Here is a 16,148-nt window from a genome sequence, read left to right as displayed (position 1 = left end):
TATAGTGAAGAGTAAGTTAATATTGGGTTCGATAAACTTTTTCTGAATGTTAGCGAGCGAAGTCTTGCCATCGTGGTGTGTGCCAAGTTGCCGAAAAACCCGAACGATCGGTGCCAAAAAGGACGCCTTTGTCAGGTAATCAGCCATTTCATTTAACGACATACCTTTGTACCCAGGTACCCAGGTCAAATCATTGCGTTGAAGATGAGTGAAAAATAACAATTTAAAGAGCTTTAGCTTAGGCGTGTCACCAGATGTGGAAAGAGAGGAACACACAAATGAAAAGCAGTTATAATTGTGACTACAGATATTTAATGACAGAACTTAAGTACATATAGTATTACTGCCATAAGTTCAGCAAGAAAAATCAGTAGAAAATGGGGCAGCAGCAATGAAAAAAACAGTCGAGTTCAGGACAAAATATACCAATGCCACCCATTTCCTCAGATTGTGATGCGATCATCGCAATAATATTCGTGTATACATAGTATTTAGATGCTTCTGCAACAGCAAATTTTTAATGCCATAAGGTACACACTCTTAATCATGTTTCGCATAAAGTGCTAGCTATAACCAGGAAACCAGATGAAAACAGCTGCGGGCTATATCAAGCACTTCACGTAGGAAATCATTTAGAGTGCAGATATTTCACGCGATTTTTTTATTGCTTTTTCCTCTTCTTCTTCCTGAGGTAGGATACTCGTTACGAACGCGTCGAGTCGTACGTACCATAGTCCTCAAAGCAGAAAGGACTGTCTGTACCCAGTATTTCAAACAATTTCTAATCAGTATGTGTCACGGACGGCTATTTTCGGCGACACCGCGTCACGGCAATTAACGGGCGCCGTACTCCCCGACTGACCGTGAGAAACGGCGGCACATGAAAGGGAACCGATAAGTGCAAAATTGGGGTGCTCTCCTTAGAACGTCGCCGCCGACAGTTAATCCTTTTGTAACCGTGGCGACGTCTGCAAGGCCGTAGAAGGCCGCGGTATACCCCGTACAAGGATTAGACTACAAGACGCCCGGCTGAGAGCTAAGTGGTTGACCGTTCCCACGGAGATAGCGTGGGAAACGCTCTGGTGGCCAAGCCGTATGACAACAACCCGACAGGTTGTCACTCTCGCTAGTTGCGGGCCCTCTCCCTATTAAAAAGGGGTGGGGTCAAAATATTTTTGGGGCGGACTTTCCCCTCAATTAAACGCGCATGATTGGACCCAGGTAGAGGTCTCTTGTCTCCAAGGAAGAGAGCGAGGAGACGCGAGGGGGATTTAAGCGCAGGAGTTTGCCCTGCTAGACAGACTAGTCGCTGACCAAGATGGTGTAGAAACAGATCATCAAGCATCTCTTCTAGAAGTTTTTAGTGTGGCTCTGTATCGGCTGGCCACCTAAACTTAGCCGTTCGTCTAGCTGTGACGCGATATTAACGTCTGCAACGTAGACATCGGGACTTCGCTTCGAGTTAGCTCAACCTGCTCGAAGTCACCTGCAAGCACTAGCCTCCCGGAGCCACCAGCGTTGCAACACCGCCGACATCGCAGTCGTGCCAGAACTCTCTTCGACTTCTCGCATCCGATCGTCGGGGACGGAACGCTGCCGGTCATCACACGTATGCCTTCGCCTGTTTATATCTTCGAACTTTCTCCTCCGTCGATCTATTCTTGTTAGTTTGTGTAGTTTGTCATAGTTCTCTCCCGTAAGCTGATCTATTGTTTCTGTTATATATTTCTTTAGTTGTATCAAGTGTGGATGTATTTTGTTAGTTGTATTGAAGTGTTGTATTAGATTCCGTGTGCTGCAATATTACTAGAGTAAAGTTTGTTTTGTTTTCCCACGTCTCTGATCTCTTCACTGTCTCTGCTTGCGTACGGAACGAACCAACCTGCTATCATTCCCGTCGCCGACTTCGCGCTGGCGACGCTAGAGTGGCAGCTTGTAACAAAACTGGCGTCCGCGAGACAGGACGTTCCGTACAAGAGTAAGACAGTGAGGGGTGAACGAGAACCGTGCGGATAGTGTGGTGATAGAGCCGCACAGTTGAAGCGGTTGCATCCTCCATATGATTGCGCTGTTTTTATAGTGGAATTATAGTGACAGTTTGCAGTATGGAGTGTATAGATTTGGATAAGTGTATCGCGCACGGTAAACAGTTAGGCCTCGAGGGCGCCGAACTGAGACAATGGGTTAAGGAGCAGCAGGAACAGGCGCAGGCGTTAGCCAGAGAAGAGCGGGCACGGGCCCGGGAGGAAAAGGAAAAAGAAAGGGAGAGTAAACGAGAAGCGGCAAGGGAAGCCGGAGAACGGGAAGTGCAGTTACTGCAATTAAAGATTCGCCTCAGTGAGAGTAGTAGGGTGAGCCGATCCAGCAGTGAGCACGGCGATGCCGGGGAGGAGCCGAGTTTAAGAATACACGCAGGTAGATTGCTCGTCACCTTTGACGAAGGAAGGGACGACTTAGATGCGTTTATACGCCGGTTTGAGAGCATCGCCAGAGGGCAAAAGTGGCCTGAAAGCCAATGGGCGACGGCGCTTTCGACATGTCTTACAGGAGAGGCGCTAAGTGTTTATGGCAGGCTACCGCCTGCAGATGCAGTGGACTACACCAAGGTTAAAACCGCCCTCTTGAAGCGCTTTCGCTTCACGGCGGATGGGTTCCGAGACAAGTTTAATAAGGAGAGATGGGACCACGGCGGGATTGCCGGGAGATAACTATGGCTGCGAGCAGAGGGGAGATGCGACACTCAAACAGTGTTTTGAGAAGATCGGCAGGAAGCAAACATGCCGAGATGAAAAGGGAATCATCGAGTACAAACAAGAACAGGGACTGCTGTACCGTCAGTACACAGAGGCCAACGGACGGCTTGTACGCCAATTAGTCGTTCCGCGCTGCCACCGAGAAGCTGTGCTTAAAACGGCACACGATGGTATAATGGCAGGACACTTGGGCACGCAGAAAACCAAGGACCGGATCTCGGAGGAGTTCTTTTGGCCAGGCATCACAGCTGACGTAAAAAGGTTCGTCGCCTCATGTGACATTTGTCAGCGCACCGTACCAAAGGGCCGTGTACCACATGTTCCACTGGGGAGGGCACCCATAATCGACACCCCGTTCAAGCGAGTGGCGATCGATATAGTGGGACCGATTCATCCGCCCTCAAAGCATGGGAACCGATACATTTTGACTTTAATGGATTATGCCACCCGGTATCCAGACGCAGTGGCGCTCCCGAGTATCGAAACTGAGCGAGTGGCCGAAGCCCTGGTCGAGATGTTCTCCCGATGTGGCGTCCCCCGCGAGGTACTGAGCGACCGTGGCACGAACTTCACATCGGACCTGATGAAGGAAGTAGCGCGGCTCCTTTCCGTGCGCCAGCTCCACACCACCCCATATCACCCCATGGCGAATGGCTTGGTGGAAAAATTCAACGGCACCTTGAAATTAATGTTGAAGCGCATGTGCGCCGAAAAACCGAGAGATTGGGACCGCTACCTGGCACCGCTCCTCTTTGCCTATAGGGAGGTTCCGCAGGCCAGTATGGGGTTTTCACCCTTCGAGCTTCTCTACGGCCGCCATGTGAGGGGACCCTTGGCGATACTGAAGGAGCTGTGGACGAACGCCGACTTGACTGAAGAAGCTAAGACGACGTACCAGCATGTCTTCGACCTTCGGAACCGTTTGGAAGAAACGTGTCGCCTGGCACACGAGGAGTTGGAAAAAGCCGGAGCACGGTACACGAAGCTGTACAATCGAAAGGCAAGGGAGCGGAGTTTCAACCCCGGAGACAAGGTACTGATTTTACTTCCAACCGACACGAACAAGCTGCTGCTGCAATGGAAGGGCCCTTTTGAAGTCCGGGAGAAGAAAGGTGAAGCTGACTACGTCATAGACACGGCTGGCGGCAGAAAAATCTTCCACGCCAACTTACTGAAAAGATACGAGGAGAGGGACAGCCCCTCCACCAAGGTGTGCAACGTTACATTTGGCGTTGTGGAATCGAGCGAGGACGAGCATATTCCAACCCCTGACTGGCTGAAAGTAGAAGGGGAAGAAGACGTGAAGCTCTCCGACAAACTGGACGCTCAGCAGATCGGACAGCTGCAAAGAATTGTCAGAGAACACGCTCGTATTTTCTCGGATGTCCCGGGCAAAACTGACTGGGTCCACTGCAACCTCGAACTCACCACGAGTAACCCCGTCCACGTGAAACAATACCCTCTTCCCTTTGCAACGCGGGAAGGTGTAGAGAAAGAGGTGCGGGAGATGGAGAAGCTCGGCATCATTGAGAAATCAGAGTCCCCTTATAATTCGCCAGTCATTTTGGTAAAGAAACCCGACGGGACAAATCGACTGTGTATCGATTTTCGACGCCTGAACAACGTTCTGGTGGCCGACTCCGAACCTATGACAAGAACTGACGCGGTGTTTGCTACAGTGGGAAAGAAGAAGTATTTCTCGAAGCTCGACTTCGTGAAGGGCTATTGGCAGATCCCGCTGACCGAAGAGTCCAAAGCGAAGACGGCCTTCTCGACGACATCGGGACTATATCAGTTCCGCTTCATGCCATTCGGCATCAAGACAGCGCCTGCTGTATTTGCTAAGTTGATGCGGAAGGTTGCAGAAGGTATACCCGGTGTGGACCACTACTACGATGATGTACTGGTGGCCACCGAGACATGGGAAGAGCACCTGAGGTCCCTGGGACTGCTTTTTGAGCGCATACAGAGGGCCGGGCTTACAGTGCGCCCCAGTAAATGCGAACTTGGGGTAGAAGAAATCGACTTCTTGGGACACCGAGTTGGCAGGGGCAGATTGCAACCACTGGGTAAAACACTCGACAAGATCGAAGCTGCACCACGTCCTTCAACCAAGCGACAAGTGCGCGCCTTCCTCGGTTTGACCGGGTACTATCGGGAATTTATCCCGAATTACGCAGAGGTCAGCGCTCCCCTAACAGATTTAACTCGGAAGGGCGAAGCTAACTCGGTGAAATGGACAGCAGCCCACGAGGAGGCTTTTCAAAGTCTCAAACAACATGTCTCGATGGAGCCGATACTACGGCTACCAGATTTGCACCAACCATTCGTACTTCGAACGGACGCATCGGACACAAGTCTCGGAGCCGTGCTCATGCAGGCCCACGAAGGCAAGCTCCACCCCACAGCTTATGCCAGCCGAAAGCTACTTCCCCGGGAGGCTTCCTATAGTACCATCGAACGCGAATGTCTCGCGTTGGTATGGGGAATTCAGAAATTCTCCATGTACTTATATGGAGTACATTTTTGTGTCCAGACAGACCACCAGCCTCTGAGTTATATCCAACAGGCGAAACAGCTGAACGCTCGAGTACTTCGATGGAGTTTACTACTCCAAGAGTACCAGTTCACCATTACACATATTAAGGGTAGCGAAAACGTGGGAGCCGATTACTTGAGCCGGATATAGTTCTTGAGGTCTATGAGCATGTTTTTTTTTTCCTCTTTTTTTCGTCGGTTGTTTTCTGTTTGTATGCACGTATTTCATTGTATAAGAAGTGTATTTTGAGTTATTTTCTTTTTGCTTGGTGCATTGGTTGTTTTTACTTGCTGTAATGCACATTGAAGGATTGCACTACAGTTGAGGAGCGCACCTGTTCCGTTTTATTTTGTAGTATACATTCGTGCAGTGTATTCTGTATTGGTGGCTGCCGTACACGGCTATTTCCTCTTCTTGTTTGTATGGCGCATTGATATTGTTGCGTGTAAATGAAGCTGGTACTCTAACCATTGTTTGTTTTTCCTTTTGTTGTTACTTTGATGCACTCTGCCTATTTATGTTGTGTATGAGAGGGACAGTCCTCATGCCTCCCTTGTTGGTGGTGTTTTGTTCCTTGTTGTCGGAAAAATTCCCCTCCGTGCGAGCAAATGTTATGAATAACATTCTGAAAGTGGGGGGCAATGTCACGGACGGCTATTTTCGGCGACACCGCGTCACGGCAATTAACGGGCGCCGTACTCCCCGACTGACCGTGAGAAACGGCGGCACATGAAAGGGAACCGATAAGTGCAAAATTGGGGTGCTCTCCTTAGAACGTCGCCGCCGACAGTTAATCCTTTTGTAACCGTGGCGACGTCTGCAAGGTCGTAGAAGGCCGCGGTATACCCCGTACAAGGATTAGACTACAAGACGCCCGGCTGAGAGCTAAGTGGTTGACCGTTCCCACGGAGATAGCGTGGGAAACGCTCTGGTGGCCAAGCCGTATGACAACAACCCGACAGGTTGTCACTCTCGCTAGTTGCGGGCCCTCTCCCTATTAAAAAGGGGTGGGGTCAAAATATTTTTGGGGCGGACTTTCCCCTCAATTAAACGCGCATGATTGGACCCAGGTAGAGGTCTCTTGTCTCCAAGGAAGAGAGCGAGGAGACGCGAGGGGGATTTAAGCGCAGGAGTTTGCCCTGCTAGACAGACTAGTCGCTGACCAAGATGGTGTAGAAACAGATCATCAAGCATCTCTTCTAGAAGTTTTTAGTGTGGCTCTGTATCGGCTGGCCACCTAAACTTAGCCGTTCGTCTAGCTGTGACGCGATATTAACGTCTGCAACGTAGACATCGGGACTTCGCTTCGAGTTAGCTCAACCTGCTCGAAGTCACCTGCAAGCACTAGCCTCCCGGAGCCACCAGCGTTGCAACACCGCCGACATCGCAGTCGTGCCAGAACTCTCTTCGACTTCTCGCATCCGATCGTCGGGGACGCAACGCTGCCGGTCATCACACGTATGCCTTCGCCTGTTTATATCTTCGAACTTTCTCCTCCGTCGATCTATTCTTGTTATAGTTTGTGTAGTTTGTCATAGTTCTCTCCCGTAAGCTGATCTATTGTTTCTGTTATATATTTCTTTAGTTGTATCAAGTGTGGATGTATTTTGTTAGTTGTATTGAAGTGTTGTATTAGATTCCGTGTGCTGCAATATTACTAGAGTAAAGTTTGTTTTGTTTTCCCACGTCTCTGATCTCTTCACTGTCTCTGCTTGCGTACGGAACGAACCAACCTGCTATCATTCCCGTCGCCGACTTCGCGCTGGCGACGCTAGAGTGGCAGCTTGTAACAGTATGACGTGACAAACATTGCATGGTGTCACAAAATATGTTCGTAGAACTGAAATTCGCTCTGCATTTCATCATTACGTTGAAGTGAAACACGCTAGCATTGGGCCCAGTGGCGCTTCGGTGGGGGAACAGTTCGCTCAACTGTATAGCTCATTCAGCTGACGTTCGTTCAAGTTGTATTTTACTGTATACTGCGGTTTGGAGGGGAAAACAATTGTAATTCTGTAAATGCTCGGAGCAAAACAACAAGTTTCCGTAAACACGAACTCACGCTGATGCCTCAACGGTTTATCTCGAGCAAACAAGTGATAAGGGATAAACCACGTGGGCAACTTGACACACACAGCACATACAGCTGTAACAAACTATTCTGGAAGCGCAAACATCAATGAGCGTTCTGTTGCGTATAAGTACTGCATGCGAGATAGTGTGCGCGGAGACATTGTTTTCCCATTGTTTGTTCTGTTTCTCTCTACCCTCAATGGCTGTTGGGGCGACAAACGACTATTGCGGATAAAATGTACATGTAACATGGGCTTATAAAAAATATACTCCTGCACCTTACATCTCCCGTCATTACATAAATGTGCGTCGACACAGGCCATATATGTGCGACCTCTTTCTCAATCAAGCCGTCGCATTCCGGTTGGCACGCCGTGATGCGGTCCGCTTCATTCGTGGCGCGCGCAGCGGCGCTTCCTCTCCATTGTGAGCTGCGTTCTGCGGCGCTTCCGACGCCGACGTTCTGTGACGCGCGCGTTACTCTTGACGCGCGAAAGTGACACAAAACAGGCGCGAAAACAACGTGCTGAATGATGCCTTTTGAGCTGCCACCATTGTGGCGCACAAACAGCGTGACGGCTTGGAAACGACCCAGACGAAACGCGCGTTTGTTCTCCGAAATCGTCGGCGCGCGGACGTGTCGAACGAGCGTCCGCGTCGCGCAAGACCTGCAAAATAATGGGCCAATCTCGAAAGGCGCGCGCTCGTCTTGGCCGAATGCGCTGCGATGCGCCGAGTATGTCAGTCGTGTGCAGCTGTTTAATGCGGTCTATCGGTTCTTTCAAGGTCGGCGCTTCGCAAGCTCGCAGCCACGGCTGCCAAACGAAGGTTTGATTGATTGGACCGATGAGCCTTGATGCACTTTATACTAAAAAACAAAAAGAAAAAACGAGCAGCTGTATCGTCTTCAAATATCGTATTCGAGAGAAACTCGAAGTGAAATTGAAAGCCGTTCTGACAGTAAAAACTATCGTATAAGAGAGAATGGATTTCTGAGAGTTCCATCTGCGCGCGAAAGTAGTGGACGACCTGCACTCGCACGTGGAGCATCAAGAGTGGTCACGTGGTCGAAATCGAGAAGTAAAACCAACGCCCCTACAAAGGCAATTCGTAGAATAACCCTAGTTAGAGCGTGTGGCAACATCGAAATTGCATTGTCATCTGCAGCAGTTGAGCCGTTCAAAACACGCCAAGGACGGAGTTCGATAGAATGACGGCTGACGTCTTGAGGCTGGAAGTGACTGAAATTCCGGAAGTGAGCGTGCTGAGACAAAACAGTGAGGACTCGGGGAATAGGGGGCTGTGCAAGGTATACGCGTGCTTGCTTGACATTTGCCCTTATTCATTTTTATGGCTTCTTTTGAAAGCTTGTGTATATTCGAGTCATACTTGTGTGTATCGTATACACAAGAGGCAAAGTATTTTGTGGATAGGTTTCCAGATTTAACTGTTAACCTTGTCGTTTTTTTTTCTTCACCTTCAACTAAACGAACGGTTGACACACATGTATAGAAGCGATTTTGCTAGTGCATTCGACGTTTCAAGACATTATTAGTTCATTCCGCGGTATAGGAAAATAAAAAATAAACATTTGTTTAGCAACCCAAAGGAGTGACGCTCATATGTCTGATACGCGAAATTGTATACGTTGTTCATTTTTTCTTTCTAAACAGCGGTTTGTGACACCTTGTACGTCAATAGCTTTGACCAACTCCGCATTATTGCTAGGCTCAATGGTCAACACCGAAAGAATGGTATATGTGCGCAACAATTTCAACCTGTGAATATAACATTCTTAAGGGTTAAACAGTGGCAGAATATAAGTCTGAGTTAAAGAAACAGCGTGCCGGAGAGTTGCGATAAGAGGGAGCCAGCTATAAAAATATCACTCTCAACCTGAAATACAAAGTGAGAAGATTTACGATGATTAGTCTGCAAGCACTGCGAAGTACTTCTCGTACCCTCAGTGAGGGTATTTAATTATCCAAATGCGTTGTTGAAGTGGAAATTCACCGATGACGACTATTGGCCTAAAGCGTCTTCGAATGGAGCAAACAATGTTCTGTACGTTCTGTCATCCACACGGGAAAAAGTAAATTCCCTGCAGAAGGCTTCGAAGCTTTAACAAAAAAAGTAGTGAGATATGACTTCATACATTTAATTAACGCACTGACGTTGATTCTAACAAAGAAGGCTTCATTATTTTGTACACGTTCTCACGATACTTGCTAATTACAACGGCTGCCATGTGCTCTGGCTCATATTGTCCAGATCACATCCCCAGTAGAGAACTGCTGTGGAAATTTCAATTTAGACGGGGCGCAACTGGTGCAAAACGCGATCAAATGGCAGCTTCCAGAAGAGTAAGTATATGAAAGCACCAGTTTCATCCTAAACGCCTGATTATGCTCTTCGAATTATATTAAGGACATGACCAGGATTTGGGGACAGCTGCATGTAGCCCCATCTTTCATCGGCCAAAGTGGCGGCCTGCTGGTACTGAACGGGAAACAGGCGGAAAAAAAAATCTTATCTGATGAAAATGCTAGTTATCAAAAACGACTCCCGATTCTATACAGCAAAGACTCATTTGAAAAGTCTGGCAAATTCACAGTGTCGCACTACGAAACGTGTGGCTTCCCAGAGTGTTTAATGTTTAACATGGAAGCTCTTGCGTTTCTTTGGGTGGTGTTCCGGAAGCCGCAAGCTTTATAGTGCGATACTGCAATTTTACTTAAAGGAACCAGTGGGTCTCTGCTACATATAACCTGGGGTCATTTTTAAGAACAAACTCATTTCAAGAGATATATATCTTGTCACCTAATTTTCATTGTGTTATGGCAGGCTGCCGTTCTCTCCACCGAGAGATGTCGCCACGTTCAGGTTTCTCCAATTCCTGAGAATGGTGTTCTAGCCGGCCGTAGTCTTATTTCGAAAACTGTGCATAAAAAGTGTAATCATAGCACTCAAATGTACAATGGTATAGATTAATGTTTTGGTTTCTGCGTTGTACAATAGAATGTCCGTAAACCTTATTGCTAGGTGCATTTCACGACGTGTCAGAAAATAATAATCAAAACTATGCACATATTTCTCAAAACATTTTTTAGTAAAGGGGCTGCTATAAGTACCGGCTTCATTTTTCAGCAGTTCAAATTTCCCATTTGTTATCAATAACGAGGCAATGAATAAAAGTTTGTTAACTAATATCACCACGCCGCACAGCTCATACCTTTCGTGGTATCGTGTTGGTAGCTCTAGATGTACCATGTATCTCGGATGATGTTTTGAAGATGCATACCAGTACAGCATCCGCCATAATTATTGTGATATATACAAGACATTCAAAAAGTATCTAACACAGTATACTGATGATGCATGTATATATCTTCCGTACTACACAGTGGTGTACAAAAAAAAGAAACAGTCACTGCCACCACCTCTTCCCCCCCCCCCCCGCTTCCAACCGGTGCCTCCTCTATATTTTGTACACGAAAAGAAATAATTAGGGCAGATCCACGAAGTGAATGGTGATGAATAGGCGAAGCAGTGTGCATCGGATCGTGAATCCTAACCTTCTATTTCGTTCTGGTTAACACCTTTATATTTTGTTCTTGTTACCATTTTGTGTTGCCATATGCCTTGACTAATGGGTGGTGAAATGTTGGTGTCTTTTACAGTGTTGTGGCTTTTATTTTGTTTTTTCTCGTTAACAACCTTTTGCTAACATTCTTGTTGTTTACAGATGTTTCGGTTTGTTCACAATCGTTGTTGGCGGTGCCCTTTTGTGCTTTTATTGTGTTGTGATCTTCTATTTTGTTACTAACCTTTCGCTCAGTCACATGCTTTGATTGACGGGAGGGAGGGGGGGGGGGGAGTAAATGTCGGTGCATTTCGACTGTGCACTGCGCTGTGCGTCTCTAGTGTACAAGGTGTCCGAATGGATTAAAGCTGGATGTACATCGTGAGGCTCTAAACAGCTTCGCTCCTAAAACGTAGAACCGTGGAAACAAGGGGCGAAGGACACTTGGGCCGCATAACCGCACTCGCGCACTCATAAGTAGCCAGCGCCCGAGTTATCGTGTGATGCTGCATTTTCTATTGATGATTTTGCACGGTGAAGACCTACAAGTCCTAACGGTGCTAAGATCAATAATGAGCGTTCATAGATATAAATAAGAAAGGTTCGTGACCCTGTTAGCTACTTATGTGTGTTGTACGGGCTTGTCTTATGTGGCTTACATGATCGTCCTTTCAAATGAGTAGTCAACTTCATCCGTTATTGGCGTACCCACATTTCTACCAATAATGGCGAAAGCGTTCAAAGTCTGTTTCTTTTCATTGTCGAAATGGCAGGACTTCCAGAGCTACCGCCTGATTCTTTGAAGATGTATGTGTTTTAGACGGTGTTTGCAGACGTCTCACAAGCCTCTCGAAATTATTGAACATGGTCTTTAACATCAGCTAAATGCCGTAAGCGATTTTCCCAAGGAGAAAGGCACGCAGATTTCTTGCGCCAGGTTAGTGGTAAGCGCGCTCTCCCTTTCCCGAGACAGAAAGGGAGAAACTATTCTGTAGACGGCCAGTGAATTGAAATCGTATATACACGTATAAGCATTGCTGCCTATGTGTTATTCTAGACAACCCACCCCGCTTGTTGTAGTTATGGTGCTCGGTTGTATTTATGATGCTCTCCCGAAGGTCGAGGGATCTATACCCAATGTTAATTTGTTGCAATAATAATTTGGGTGGAAATGCTTGAGGCCCGTGTATTAATATTTAGGTGCAAGTTAAAGAACAACAAACTGTTAACACTTCCGAAGCCTTCCAACGGCGTATCTTTGAAACTATATCGTTGATTTCGAATGTTAAATCTCAACAATTTTATATTAGGTCGTGCGCTCAGATTTGGGTGCACGTTAAAGAACCCCAGGTGCTCGAAGTTTCCGGAGCCCTCCACTGCGGCGTCTCTCATAATAGTATGCTGCTTTTGGGACGTTATATCCCACATATCAGTAACTCAATCTCAACAATTATTATTATCTTTTCGCGTTCTTTCTCGCCTTTTTTTGTTTTCCTGCCTCTTTCCCTCAGTCAATGGTAGCAAGCCAAATGAACCAAATCAACCTCCCTGCATATCCTTTGCCTTTCTTTCAGTCTCTGTCACTTTCCCTGTCTCTCTCTCTTTCTCTCGTTTCGTCTCTCGGTGTGAATCGCGCCACCGGTATGCTCATATCACATGGGAGCCCTACGTTTGCGTCGGAAGACTACAAACAGCTCAAAAGAGGGGCATTGAAATATTCATGCACTTAAGACTATAATATTTTTCCATAATAAGTGTACGTGTATTCCACACATGCGGCCTATGATAATTTCCTTTTAGTGCTCGCTCAAGTGAGTGATATGTTCGGACAAACGAACAGAAAAACACATAGAATGACCTTTGCGCTCCCTGCATACAGAGCTGCGATAAGTTGCGGTCAATAGTACAACAGCGAATCGGGGCGATGCACAGAGGAGCATACTCTAACGCGGAAGAGCGAAGATAACGCAAGTCTCGAAAACGGGTATTGTTTCCGCGCGCGTCGTGGGCGTTGTACAACAACGCCACAAAAAGCTGTTATCTGGGCTATTTCTGTTTGCGCCGTCTGAGATTGTATAGACCGCTCTTAAGGCGGGGGGCGATATGGGCACGCACTGTATAACAACGCGAAAGTGACCAGCGAGCTCAGGAGGCGGGTTCTGTTTGCTCCCGGTGCTCGATTTCAGAACGTTATCAGCGCACCTTTTGTGTCCTCTCCCCCAACGTCCCTCCAGAATAAAAAGTGCGAATATTTTTGCTCTTTTATAGCTTGCGCGCATCACTCTATATATGTGTCCATATCCACGTAAAAATAGGCGCCAACGGTTTCAAGAAAAGCCACTTTTGGCACATGGGTATCAAAGGCATCTTCAGGGAAGTTTGATGTGCGATAGCCAGCATGCGAAGGGTGCCTGTTGAACATTTACGACATCAAGAATATGAGCATGAACGCGTATAGCCATGCGAGGCCTGTTTTAAATGCGAAGCGTTGGACTTTGCGAATTTGGGCGACATTGAGCGTATCTTGCCGCCTATAACTTTGTGTTCTCCAGACCGAATCATTAGTGGGATTTCTGCCAAAACTAGTATGCCATAAATAAAAAATGAGCGTATTATGAACATGAATGACGGGTCATGTCATGAAAATTGTGACTAACTTGTCCTGAACGGTATATGCGCCATAGTTATGGTTCTATGCGGCTGCTTCATTACTCGATATATAAAAAAATTGGTATGATGGGACATTTCTGCATGACCAACATGAATGACAGGTGGTCGTATGAAAATAATGACCCGCATGTCATATAAAACATGAGTTACACGCCACGCTCACGGTGTTGGTAGTCGTTTCGCTAGCTTAATATACACTACATTTGGTATTGCGTGACGTGTCTGTATGAAAAGCATAAATGACAGGTCGTGAAAAGAAAATCACAAAATTTATGTAATGTACAACATGATTTACATGCCACGGTGATAGTGTGCTCACGGCCGTTTAGCTAGCTTGCCATACAAATGCATGGCGTGACTGCAATGAGAAACATAAACGACAGATCGTGAAAAGAAAATCGTAAAATTTATGTCACACACAACATAATTTACAAGCCATGATCCTGATGCGCTAGCTTGACATACAAAAACTTCGGTAATACATAACGTAACTGTATGACAAATATAAATGACAAGTGGTAATGAGAAAATATCATACGCCATGTATAGCGTGATTTGCACGCTGTACGCTTATGTTGCGCTCACGGACATGCCGCAAGCTTGATGTACAGCAAAATCGGTATTATGCGACGTGAATGATGAATGATAGGTGATAACATGAAAATCATGACATGTCAGGTAGAATGCGATTTACATGCCATGCTCATGGTGGGCTCAAAATGGCCCTTTCGCCACAAACCACACATTTTTCTGAACATTGAGGGGATTTATATTTCAGGACAGCATTTGGGACACTACCGAGACACAAATGAACGCGTTCGTGATCAAAAAAAGAAATGAGTTAGACATGCTCGGTCCATGTTTGCTCGTCCGACAGTGTAACACCTATTTCTTGTTGCGCAATTGTTGTACGGCCTCCACGTGTTGTGCATGCCCCATGTAAATGTGCAAGATTGCACAGAATATTCTTTGCGATTCATTTGTGGGGTTCAACTTGAGAATAAACAAGACGTTACAATGTATTTCGATAGGTCAGAAGTGGTGGTGTAGGCTTATGTAACTTATTTCTATGACAAATCATGAGCAGGAATTTGTTGGAGATCAAACCAACCATATTTTAGAGCAGTTGTACCAACAAGACTGCGTGATTCCTCACCCGGTTTCATAGCGCCGACTAAGACTAACTGAACCAAGTGTCCGTGGTTCCCTCCGTGAAGGAGCATCTTTTTTTTGACATCTTGAATGCACGGTCTTCATTACAATATTTCTGTGGAGGCACATGCAAAACAATATATAAAGATCTCGTAGAGGTTATGTCACTGATAGCATTGTATCGCACAGAGTATGAAAACGTATACGAAGGGAAAGTCCTAAATAAAGTAAAGAAGTTCCCATTAAAGGCGTCAACGAAGTCATTTTTTTCACCTTCAGTGCTACGCACTTCCTGCCAAGATTTGGCTCGACAGAAAAATAAAAGGACTCTTCATAGTCTGGAGTACACAGTGTATAATACGCGACAGACCAGAAACAAAAAGCAGTATCTTTATGGCATCGTGTTTAATGTACTTTCAGGAAAAAAATATGTTCACTCCCTATAGTATTCGCCTCCTTCCTGCAGATACAAGAGATTTCTTTCCTTATGGCTAAGCGCAGAAGAAACTCTAATGCTTCTCCTATGACTGATATTTGCTCTGACAATTTCTCTTGTATTTTTTTCCTTATTCGTTTGCGCTTTTACGCCTCTTCAAGTGAATAACTGGAAAACAAGGAAAAATAGCGTCATGAAACATTACACTAAATTCATGTAGGTAGCTAAGTGAAAGCATAATGGTTCGATTTTGAATTGTTACCTGTTGCACAAATGCACGCTGTAATTGAGAAACTTCATTCGAGTGTAATCGCGTCTGGCTTACAGAAATACTCAGGCATTCTTTCATTATATACGTCCCTGTATTGGCTTTCCAAAATGTGTTGGTTTTTCGACGAGGAAGGAAGGAAGGAGCAAGGACCGGAAGGTTAGCCAGTTCTCAAGTGATATGGTTGGACAACGCTATAAATGAATGCTTTCTGCAAACAGGCTTTCCAATGTATTTGGTAGATCACGTTTGTTCCAGATACCCTCAAAAGCGGTGCTAGTCTTGAAATTCTCTGCTATTTTTTTTTCCTGTACTCCTCTGTTGTTACACATACATGACCTTATTACGGTTTGTCTCCTTTTTTGCAGCTGTCACTATGCGATAAACTAAGTTATAACGTGGATCTGATTTTTTTTAATGGAATAGAAAAACTTTATTTTTGTCCTGCAGGAAGCGCTTAGCGCGTAGCAGGAGCCTCCCACCTAGAGGGAGTACATGGCGGCCACTTCGTGGGCCTACTGGACGGCCTATTGCTGGTCGGCGAGAAGTAACCTCCTGGAAGACCTCTCCCACTTGTTTGAGATAGAATCGGGAGGAGCGTTTCCACATTCCCAGAGCATGTGTGCGAATGTCGCCATGTGTCCACAGGATGGGCATGTGTCGCTGGGGTATGC

The sequence above is a fragment of the Rhipicephalus microplus genome, chromosome X, assembly GCF_043290135.1.
Source record: "Rhipicephalus microplus isolate Deutch F79 chromosome X, USDA_Rmic, whole genome shotgun sequence".
Taxonomy (NCBI): Eukaryota; Metazoa; Arthropoda; class Arachnida; order Ixodida; family Ixodidae; genus Rhipicephalus; species Rhipicephalus microplus.
Note: the sequence above shows the minus strand (reverse complement) of the source record.